General features: G+C 46.2%; 1 protein-coding gene across 1 annotated transcript in view; it reads right to left on the bottom strand.

Annotated features, from left to right (window-relative positions):
• Positions 1 to 12,211, bottom strand: part of dok1b (docking protein 1b) — a 92,211-nt gene that overhangs the window by 30,694 nt on the left and 49,306 nt on the right. The gene's annotated exons all lie outside the window — the stretch shown is intronic.

Raw genomic sequence — 12,211 nt, 5'->3', positions numbered from 1 at the left:
TAACCATGCGGATTTGTTTTAATGGGAACTTGGAGCTGAGCTTATTTTGGCCTTGGAGGGAGTGCAGAGGAGGTTTACTAGGCTGATACCGGAGTTGAAGGGGTTGAGCTATGAGGAGAGGCTGAATAAACTAGGCTTGTACTCGTTAGAGTTTAGAAGAATGAGGGGAGACCTCATTGAGACGTATAAGATGATGAATGGGATGGATAGGATAGAGGTGGAGAGACTCTTCCCGCTCAAAAAAGACAGTAGGACTAGGGGGCACAGCCTCAAGATAAAGGGGGGGGGGGCGGTTTAGAACGGAGTTGAGGAGGAACTTCTTCACTCAAAGGGTGGTGAATCTCTGGAATTCTCTGCCCGTTGAAGTGGTGGAGGCTGCCTCGCTAAATATATTTAAGACGTGGGTTGATGGGTTTTTGATAAGAGAGGGGATTAAGGGTTATGGGGAGAGGGCGGGAAAGTGGAACTGAGCCACGACAGATCAGCCATGATCTTATTGAATGGCGGGGCAGGCTCGAAGGGCTAGATGGCCGACTCCTGCTCCTATTTCTTATGTTCTTATGTTCTTATTATGTTAACTATTGTTGTAAGGCGCGCCACTCTTTCCTCATTCCGCCACCCCCCATTCCATTAGTTGCACTGCTTCACAGAGGTAATCCTATTTGTGGGATCTTAATTTCAACACAGTACCTGCAATGTGTTGCAACCTAAGCACTTCCTGAGGTCATGAAAGATACAATATAAATACAAATCTTTCTTTCTTCATTTATTTACTGAACAGTTGAATTCTTCCTGCCCTATTACTGACATACACTGACCCATGGAGTTTCTCCTGACCATTCGGCTTGATGGCATTGAGTGGCATTTGTTAGGCCATTTCACACTGCTGTCTCACAGCACCAGGGACCCAGATTCCATTCCCAATTTGGGTCACTGCCTCTGCTGAGTCTGCATGTTCTCCCCGTGTCTGCAAGGGTTTCCTCCAGTTCCCTCCCACAAAGACATGCAGGTTAGGTAGATTGGTAAATTGCCCTCTAATATCAGGGGGACTAGCAGGGTAAATACGTGTGGTTACGCGGATAGGGCCTGGGTGGGATTATTGCCAGTGCAGACTTAATGGGCTGAATGGCCTCCTTCTGCACTGTTGGGATTCTATGATTCATTTGAAAATACTGCTTGTGAAGAGAATCTGGCTTATGTTCCCTCAAGGCTACAGCATTGAGGGGTGATCAAATTGAAATCTAAAAGGGGTGTAATGGTGACAGAAACTGTCCCCTCTAGTGGGGAAATCAGAATCAAGAGGGCACAACATCAAAATCAATTCCATTTTAGGAGTGAGATCAAGAAGCATTTTCCTTCCACAAAAAGGGAAGTGTAGAAGAAATCTGGAGCTCTCTCCCCTCAAGGGCTGTACATGCTGGGAATCAAATGAAATTCCACAATTGACATCAATAAATGTATTGTTTGATAGCGATATTGATGGATATGGAGCAACGGTGAGCCAATGGAGTGGAGATACAAATCAGCCACGATAGGCAGAACAGGCTCAAGGTGCTGAATGGCCTACTCCTCGAAAGCAAATACATATTCCAGCCAAATTAATAAATGATCAGGAAAAAAAAAACAATCCTATACAAGTAAAGGTTCCCCTACCAACCCATAGTAGTCAGAAACCACAGTTTTACAATCTTGACACACACTGACTGTTCCACATGATATCAGAAGTGCTTACTGCAGGTTCGACCCCACCTGGTCTTGGGTTGTGTCAGCAGATTCCAGTTAGGACACTATTTGTTGAGGCTACAGTTGTGCTGAGGTATTCTTCCACTGAGGAGGCAGATGATGAAGATTTCCACTCCAGTCCGACACCTCCACCTCATCACTCCATCTCACTCCGATGCTATAGTTAAGAAAGCCCACCAATGCCCCTACTTTCTTAGGAGACTAAGGAAGTTTGGCATGTCCACTGTGACTCTCACCAACTTTTACAACTTCACCATAGAAAGCATTCTTTCTGGATGTATTGCAGTTTGGTACGGCTCCTGCTCTGACCAAGACTGCAAGAAACTACAAAGGGTCATGAATGAAGCCCAGTTCATCACACAAACCAGCCTCCCATCCACTGACTCCATCTACACTTCCTGCTGCCTCGGAAAAGCAGCCAGCATAATTAAGGATCCCACCCACCCCAGACATTCTCTCTTCCACCTTCTTCTGTGGGGAAAAGATACAAAAGTCTGAGGTCATGTACCAGCTGACTCACGAACAGCTTCTTCCCTGCTGCCATCAGACTTTTGAATGGACCTACCTTATATTTTCAAATTAATCATAGAATCCCTGAAGTGCAGGAAGTTGGTCTTTCTCTACATGTGGAGTTTGTACATTTGCCCCCTGCCTGACTGGGTTTCCTCCGGGTGCTCAGGTTTCCTCCCACAGTCCAAAGATGTGTGGGATAAGTGGATGGGCCATGCTAAATTGCCTCTTAGTGTCAGGCCCCTGTGGGGCTGTGGTCGGCACAGACTCGATGGGCCAAATGGCCTCCTGCTGCACTGTATGATGTGGGCTTGTTCACCATGGTGGATTAGCCATGCTAAATTAACCCTGAGAGTCAAAGGGATTTGCAGGGTAAATGCATGGGGTTAGCAAGATCTAGCCTGGGTCGGATTGTTGTCGGTGTAGGCTCGATGGGCCGAATGGTCTCATTCTGCATTGTAGGGATTCAATGATTCTTCTACTAATAATACAGAGGTGGGTAAAGCAGAGTCACAGGAATCTCTCATGGACAATCTGATTTCCTGCTCTCAGAAAACAAAGTAAATGGAAAATCCTTTGGGATCGTGCAAATTTCCCAGGCACCACACAGGCTAGAAACGAGTTATACTGGGAAAGCTTACAGCTGCAAATTCCAGTTATTACAACTGAACAATATTTTTAATCACTTGCTCTTCTGCTCTTTGCTCGGTAATTAAATACCCATCCTTCAGTGGTGACTTACCACTGAAGGATGTGGAGACAAGGCAATATAGCAGCAACGCCCCCCGAGCCTGCTTTGCCATTCAATTAGATCATCAAATGACCTCAACTCCACTTTTTTGCCTTATTCCCATTTAACCTGATTCCACTAGAGTCAAAAAACATACTCCTTGACTGAGAACCCACAGCCTTTTGGGGCAAAGCATTCCAGAAGTTCCCGACTGCCCAAGTGAAGAAATTTCTCTTTACCGCAGTCCTAAACGGCTGCTATCAAGCCCTCTGCTTCGAGGCTCTTCAAGCCTGGAACAGTCATGTGGGCAGCACGGTGGGACAGTGGTTAGCACTGCTGCCTCACAGTGCCAGGAGCCCGGGTTCAATTCATGGCTTGGGTCACCTTGTGGTTTGTATGTTTTCCCATGCATGTGTGGGCTTCCTCGTGGTGCTCTGGTTTCCTCCCACAGTCCAGAAAGAAGCGCTGGCTAGGTGCATTGGCCATGCCTCATGTAAATTCTCCCTCAGCGTACTCGAGCAGGCGCTGGAGTGTGGCGACTAGGGGATTTTCACAGTAACTTCATTGCAGTGTTAATTAAGCCTACTTATGACACTAATAAGTAAACTTAAAAAAAAAGTCTCCACATCAGCCCTGCCAAGGCCACTCGAAATTTTATAGATGTTATCGATATCACCTCTCATTCTTCTAAACTCCCAGACCTGACCTTCCACTCCCAACAGAACACAAAAAAGAATTAATCCCCAAGATAAGAAATCAGAAGAGGAATTTTTATTTCGCTGTCCTTGGTGCTTTATCAGGACTCAGATATGTCAGACACTGAGTCCCAGCTACAGAGCAAATAAAGCAAATTACTGCGGATGCTGGAAGCTGAAACCAAAAGAGAAAATGCTGGAAAATCTCAGCAGGTCTGGCAGCATCTGTAAGCAGAGAAAAGAGCTGATCTTTCGTGTCCAGGTGACCCTTTGTCAAAGCTAAAAGGCATAGGAAGTGGGAGATATTTATATTGCAGTGTGAGGGAATGAAAAATGAGTCATAGCTACAGAAACCAGGGGAAAGGTTGCTAATGGCAGTCTATAAAGAGAAGAGGGTGTGAATGGCCAAATGGCAGAGAAGCTGAAATCAGAGGGTAAACTGTGACAAACGAAGATGTGAGGGGTGGGGAGAGATGGGTGGGAGAGAGGTAACATTGAGAAAAAGGAAGGGGGAAAAAGGAAAGCAAAGGAGGAGAAAAGGTAAGAAAAGGGGAGGGATAAAATAGGGGGATAGAGCTGGGGGGGGGGAAAATAAAGGAAGACAATAAAGAAATAAAAAAAGGTAGAGATCAGTTAAAAATTATATAAAATAGAATAAAAACAAAAGGGGGCCGAGGTGGAGTAATCATCTGAAGTTGTTGAATTCAATATTGAGAGTCGAAGGCTGTAAAGTACCGAGCCGGAAGATGAGATGCTGTTCCTCAGTTTGCGTTGAGCTTCATTGGAAGATTGCAGCAGGACAAGGACAGACATTTGACTATGACTCATCTTTCATTCCCACACCCTACAGTATAAACATCTCCCACTTTCTATGCCTTTTAGCTTTCTCAAAGGATCATCTGGACTCAAAACGTCAGCTCTTTGCTCTCCTTACAGATGTTGTAAGATGTCTCACAACACCAGGTTAAAGTCCAACAGGTTTATTTGGTAGCAAAAGCCACTAGCTTTCGGAGCGCTTGCTGCCCCTTCGATAGGTGGGTGGGAATTCTATTCACAAACAAAGCAGATAAAGACAAACACAACTTACAAAATAATGACTGGAATGCGAGTCTTTACAGGTAATCAAGTCTTAAAAAGTACAAACAATGTGAGTGGAGAGCACAGGTTAAAGAGATGTGTATTGTCTCCAGACAGGACAGTTAGTGAGGTTTTGCAAGCCCAGGCAAATCGTGGGGATTACAGATAGTGTGACACAGACCCAAGATCCCGGTTGAGGCCATCCTCATGTGTGCTGAACTTGCCTATCAGTCTCTGCTCAGCGACTCTGCACTGTGTGTTGTGTGTCTCAATGCCGACAACTGCCAGTTTCCAGATGCAATTTTACAACTCATCTGCTTCATCCTGGACCACAATATCTTCACCTTCAACAACCAGTTTTTTATCCAGTTACACGGAACAGCCATGGGGACCAAATATTCACCTCAATATGTCAACATCTTCATGTACAGGTTCAAACACCGCATAGCACCTTCAACCAATGCTATACACTAGATACATCGATGATGTTTTCTTCCTTTGGACTCATAGAACATAGAACATAGAACATAGAACATTACAGCGCAGAACAGGCCCTTCGGCCCACGATGTTGCGCCGACCAGTTACAAAAACAATGACCCACTAGCCTATACCAATCCCTTTTCGTCCATAAACCTATCCAGAGATCTCTTAAACGCCCCCAAACTAGACGCATTTACAACTGCAGCAGGCAGGGCATTCCAATCCCTCACCACCCGCTGGGTAAAGAACCTACCCCTGACATCCGTCCTGTAGCTACCCCCCCTTAATTTAAAGCCATGCCCCCTCGTGCTAGCTTTCTCCATCCGAGGAAAAAGGCTATCACTATCCACCCTATCTAAACCTCTAATCATCTTATATGTTTCAATAAGATCCCCTCTTAGCCGCCTTCTTTCCAACGAAAACAACCCTAGATCCCTCAGTCTCTCCTCATAGGACCTCCCCACCATACCAGGCAACATCCTAGTAAACCTCCTCTGCACCCTCTCCAACGCCTCCACATCCTTCTTGTAATGCGGGGACCAGAACTGCACACAGTACTCCAAGTGCGGCCGCACTAGAGTAGTGTACAGTTGCAACATTACACTGCGACTCCTAAATTCAATCCCCCTACCAATAAACGCCAAGACACCGTACGCCTTCTTGACAACCTTATCTACTTGATTCCCAACTTTCAGGGATCTATGTACACACACACCTAGATCCCTCTGTTCATCTACACTATTCAAAGTCCTCCCGTTAGCCCTATACTCGACACATCTGTTGCTCCTACCAAAGTGAATTACCTCACACTTCTCCGCATTAAATTCCATCCGCCACCTCTCGGCCCAGCTCTGCAACCTATCTAAGTCTCCCTGCAGACTATGACACCCTTCCTCACAATCTACCACACCTCCAACTTTGGTGTCATCAGCAAATTTACTAATCCACCCAACTATACCCTCATCCAGATCATTAATAAAAATTACAAACAACAGTGGCCCCAAAACAGATCCCTGAGGCACACCACTCGTAACTGCACTCCATGATGAATATTTACCATCCACCACCACCCTCTGTCTCCTATCTGATAGCCAATTCCTGATCCAACTTCCTAGATTACCCACAATCCCATACATCTGCATTTTCTGCAGAAGCCTACCATGGTGAACCTTATCGAACGCCTTACTAAAATCCATGTATACCACGTCAACTGCCTTACCCCCATCCACCTCTTTGGTCACCTTCTCAAAAAACTCAATAAGGTTAGTAAGGCACGACCTACCCGCTACAAAACCATGCTGACTATTTCTAATCAATTCATTACACTCCAAATAACTATAAATCCTATCCCTAATAATTTTTTCTAAAACCTTGCCCACAACAGAAGTAAGACTCACCGGTCTATAATTCCCGGCAAAGTCTCTGTTCCCCTTCTTAAACAATGGGACAACATTCGCTATCCTCCAATCCTCCGGGACTACACCAGAGACCAATGACGACCTGAAGATCTGAGCCAGAGGCTCTGCAATCACCTCTCTAGCCTCCCAGAGAATCCTAGGGTAGATCCCATCCGGACCAGGGGACTTATCTATTTTCAGCCCCTCAAGAATTTCCAGCACATCCTCTTTATCAACCGTAATACTGTCTATTTTACACCCCTGCAACCCAATGTCCTCCTCAGCTATATTCATGTCCCCCTGCGTGAACACCGAAGAGAAATATTGGTTCAATACTTCTCCAATCTCCTCCGGTTCCACACACAACTTCCCCCTGCTGTCTGTAACTGGCCCTAATCTTGCCCTGACCAACCTTCTGTTCTTGACATACCTATAGAACGCCTTAGGATTCTCCTTAATCCTATCAGCCAAAGTCTTCTCATGTCCTCTTTTAGCCCTTCTCAACTCACTCTTCAACTCCCTCCTAGTCAATCTAAAGCTTTCTAGTGCACTATCTGAGCCCTCCAATCTCATCCGAACATAAGCCTCCTTTTTCTTTTTAACCATCGACTCAACTCTTTTAGTGCACCACGGTTCCCTAGATCTACCAAATCCACCATGCCTGACAGGGACATACCTATCAAGGACTCGCAGTAGCTGCTCCTTGAAAAAACTCCACATTTCAGACGTTCCCAGTCCCTGTAATCCCCTAATCCAATCCATGCTTCCTAATTCACTCCTGATAGCCTCATAATCGCCCTTACCCCAGCTAAAATTGCTGACCCGAGGTTCATGCCTATCTCTTCCCATCACTAAGGTGAACGTAACCGAATTGTGGTCACTATCACCAAAATGCACACCAACTTCCAAGTCTAGCACCTGGTCTGGCTCATTTCCCAGCACCAAATCCAATAGGATTTGGTGCTGGGAAATGAGGAGCAACAGATGTGTCGAGTATAGGGCTAACGGGAGGACTTTGAATAGTGTGGATGAACAGAGGGATCTAGGTGTGTGTGTACATAGATCCCTGAAAGTTGGGAATCAAGTAGATAAGGTTGTCAAGAAGGCGTACGGTGTCTTGGCGTTTATTGGTAGGGGGATTGAATTTAGGAGTCGCAGTGTAATGTTGCAACTGTACACTACTCTAGTGCGGCCGCACTTGGAGTACTGTGTGCAGTTCTGGTCCCCGCATTACAAGAAGGATGTGGAGGCGTTGGAGAGGGTGCAGAGGAGGTTTACTAGGATGTTGCCTGGTATGGTGGGGAGGTCCTATGAGGAGAGACTGAGGGATCTAGGGTTGTTTTCGTTGGAAAGAAGGCGGCTAAGAGGGGATCTTATTGAAACATATAAGATGATTAGAGGTTTAGATAGGGTGGATAGTGATAGCCTTTTTCCTCGGATGGAGAAAGCTAGCACGAGGGGGCATGGCTTTAAATTAAGGGGGGGTAGCTACAGGACGGATGTCAGGGGTAGGTTCTTTACCCAGCGGGTGGTGAGGGATTGGAATGCCCTGCCTGCTGCAGTTGTAAATGCATCTAGTTTGGGGGCGTTTAAGAGATCTCTGGATAGGTTTATGGACGAAAAGGGATTGGTATAGGCTAGTGGGTCATTGTTTTTGTAACTGGTCGGCGCAACATCGTGGGCCGAAGGGCCTGTTCTGCGCTGTAATGTTCTATGTTCTATGTTCTAATATAGCCTCACCTCTAGTTGGCCTGTCTACATACTGAGACAAAAAACCTTCCTGCACGCTTTGTACAAACACTGACCCCTCTAGCGAGCTAGAACTATAGCAACTCCAATCAATATTCGTAAAGTTAAAGTCCCCCATAACAATTACCCTATTACTTTCACTCCTAACCAGGATTGTCTCCGCAATCCTTTCCTCAACCTCTCTAGAACTTTTAGGAGTTCTATAAAAGACTCCCAACAGGGTGACCTCTCCTCTCCTATTTCTAATCTCCGCCCATACTACCTCAACTGACAAGTCCTCATCAAACTTTCTCTCCGACACTGTGATACAGTCCTTGACTAGCAATGCTACCCCACCCCCCCTTCTACCTTCTTCTCTACTCCGACTAAAGCATTTGTACCCCGGAACCTGCAACATCCATTCCTGACCCTGCTCTATCCATGTCTCAGAAATGGCCACAACATCAAAGTCCCAGGTACTGATCCACGCTGCAAGTTCATCCACTTTATTGCGAATACTCCTCGCATTAAAGTACACGCATTTCAAACCCTGCTCCGCCCCACCCCCACTATGCCGTGCCTTGCATTCCCCAACTATGCCCCCCTCACTTTCACCCCCTTTCCTCACTATCCCTCCCCCCCTCCGAATCAGTTTAAACCTTCCTGCATCGCTTTTGCAAATTTACCCCCCAGGATATTGATTCCCCTCTGGTTCAGGTGTAGACCATCCCTCTTATAGAGGTCCCACCTTCCCCAGAATGAGCCCCAATTGCTCAAGTACCTGAACCCCTCCCTCCTGCACCATCCCCTCAGCCACGAGTTCAAACTTTCCCTCTCCCTATTCCTCTCTAAACTATCCCGTGATGGTGAACAATCATTGAAACAACTATATAATGACATCAACAAGTTCCATCCCACCATCAGACACACCATGGACTATTCTCTAGAATCGGTTGCATCCTTGGACACATGCACCTCCATTAAGGACAGTCACCTCAGCACTTCACTGTATCACAAGCCCACGGGTAACCTCATGATTCTCCACTTCTCCAGCTTCCACCCTAAACACAATAAAGAAGCCATCCCCTACGGACAAGCCCTCTGCATACACAGGATCTGCTCAGATGAGGAGGATCGCAACAGACACTTCCAGACGCTGAAAGGTGTCTTCATAAGAACAGGATATATGATGCTCGCCTCATCGATCGACAGTTCCGATGCACCACACGAAAAACCGCACTAACCTCCTCAGAGGACAAACACGGAACATGGTGGTCAGAGTATCTTTTGTCGTCCAGTACTTCCTCGGAGCGGAGAAGCTATGACATCTTCTCCAATGCCTTCAAGACGAACATCTCGCCAAGGCCATCCCCACAAGCCTACTTCTTGCCTTCAAACAACCGCACAACCTCAAACAGACCACTGTCCGCAGCAAACTACCCAGCCTTCAGGAGAACAGTGACCACGACACCACACAACCCTGCCATAGCAACCTCTGCTAGATGTGCCGGATCACCAACATGGATGCCATCATCTCACGTGAGAACACCATCCAGCAGGTACACGGTACATACACTTGCACCTCAGCCAACGTTGTCTACCTGATACGCTGCATGGAAGGATGTCCCGAGGCATGGTACACTGGGGAGACCATGTAGATGCTACGACAACAGGTGAATGAACACCGCTCGACAATCACCAGGCAAGAGTGTTCTCTTCCTGTTGGGGAACACTTCAGCGGTCATGGGCATTCAGCCTCTGATCTACGGGTAAACATTCTCCAAGGCAGTCTTCACGACACACGACAACGGAGAGTCGCTGAGCAGAGACTGATAGCCAAGTTCCGCACACATGAGGACATCCTCACCCGGGATCTTGGGTTCATGTCACACTATCTGTAATCACCATGACTTGCCTGTGCTCGCAAAATCTCACTAACTGTCCTATCTGGAGACAATACACATCTCTTTAACCTGTGCTTAACACTCACTCCACTCACATTGTCTGTAACTTTAAGACTTGATTACCTGTAAAGACGCATTCCAATCATTATTTTGTAAATTGAGTCTGTGTCTTTATATGCCCTGTTTGTGAACAGAACTCCCACTCACCTGACAAAAGGACAGCACTCCAAAAGCTAGTGGCTTTTGCTACCAAATAAACCTTTTGGACTCTAACCTGGTGTTGAGAGACTTCTTACTGTGTTTACCCAAGTCCAACGCTGGCATCTCCACATCGTGATTTACAGATGCTGCCATACCTGCTGAGATTTTCCAGCAGTTTCTCTCACAGCTACAGAGAAATTGGCTTCATTAACTGTATCTCACTTTAACTTTCCCCATTCCGATATCTTCACATTCTTCCCCAACAGAGTCTGTCCAAAAATGAAAAGGCAGGTTTCACAGAATCTCAGTCAGAAGAGGCTCTTCCGTCCATCAAGTCTGCACCCGAGATCACACGAGTCATCTGACCTATCTATCTAATTCCATTTACCAGCACTTAGCCCATAGATTCGCATTCATATAGCACCTCTCATCACTTCACGACATCCCAAACCACTTTATAGCCCATGAAATATTTTTGAGGTCTACCTATTGGTAAAAGTAAAGTCACCATAGTCCCAAATGACCATAGGCTGCTCTGTCCTTTGAGGTGCAGAGCTGACTGGTGGCGATTTAACCTGAGGGTCACCACCCCTCAGGTGAGGGGCAAGATTGAGAAGGCAGGGCCTTCATGAATAACCTCAGCCAGTACAGGAATTGAACCCGCACTGTTGGCAGCGCCCTGCATCACAAACCAACTGTGGATTCTCGGAGGCTATTTCCCAGGGCTGAAATGGTCGCTACAAGAGGACACAGGTTTAAGGTGCTGGGGAGTAGGTACAGAAGAGATGTCAGGGGTAAGTTTTTCATTCAGAGGGTGGTGAGTGAGTGGAATCAGCTGCCGTCGGTGGTGGTGGAGGCGAACTCGTTGGGGTCTTTTAAGAGACTTCTGGATGAGTACATGGGATTTAATGGGATTGAGGGTTATAGATAGGCCTGGTAGGTAGGGATATGATCAGCACAACTTGTGGGCCGAAGGGCCTGTTTGGGCTGTAGTGTTCTATGCTCTATGTCCAGCCAACTGAGCTAAACTGACCCCTGTCACTAACATAACGTAGGAAGCACAGCAGCCAATTTGCAAAACATCAAAATCCCATAAACAGCAGTGACAGAAGTCATGAGTCTTACTCTCACTGATGTTGGGGGTTAGATATATCACAGCATCAGAGAGGGCAGACAGGATCTTGGTTTCACACCTTGCCTAACACTTGCCACCTCCGGAAGTGCTGCACTCCCTCTGCACCACACTTAAGTCTCAGCGTGCAGTTTGTGCTTAAAAATACTTAAAACAGAAAACGCACAAACTTCTGACTCAGTACAATATCTTGGACCAAGATTTCCAAACATAGGGAAAGATCTGAGCTGGAGATTTTCCAACTCTGTGTTGTGTATAATGTTTACAGAGAGGAAATGCTTATCCCAACAATGCTGTGTATCACAAAAGACACGACGGTGGGGCCTAAACTATAAAGCTACCAAATTCTCCCAAACTCCCAATGCACAATACTTTCAAATTATGAAATATCATTATTTGCAATGAGTTTGTGTCACAGAGGCTCGTGTTTTAACATCTTCCTACACTGGAGGAGGAAGACAAAAACCATCCTACAGATTTGGACACATTTTTTCCTATCATCACCACATATTTTCAGTTCAAGGACACACAGTAACAGTTATGACTAAAAATAAGTTATTGCTAAACGGCCAGATACTGATCAGCCATCCAGATTGGGTGTGGATGTCCAGCA

The sequence above is a fragment of the Carcharhinus amblyrhynchos genome, chromosome 1 (genome assembly GCF_965287045.1).
Source record: "Carcharhinus amblyrhynchos chromosome 1, sCarAmb.v2.hapA, whole genome shotgun sequence".
In the NCBI taxonomy this organism is placed as follows: domain Eukaryota; kingdom Metazoa; phylum Chordata; class Chondrichthyes; order Carcharhiniformes; family Carcharhinidae; genus Carcharhinus; species Carcharhinus amblyrhynchos.
The sequence above is the reverse complement of the archived record's forward strand: the minus strand, read 5'-3'. Positions and strand labels throughout refer to the sequence as shown.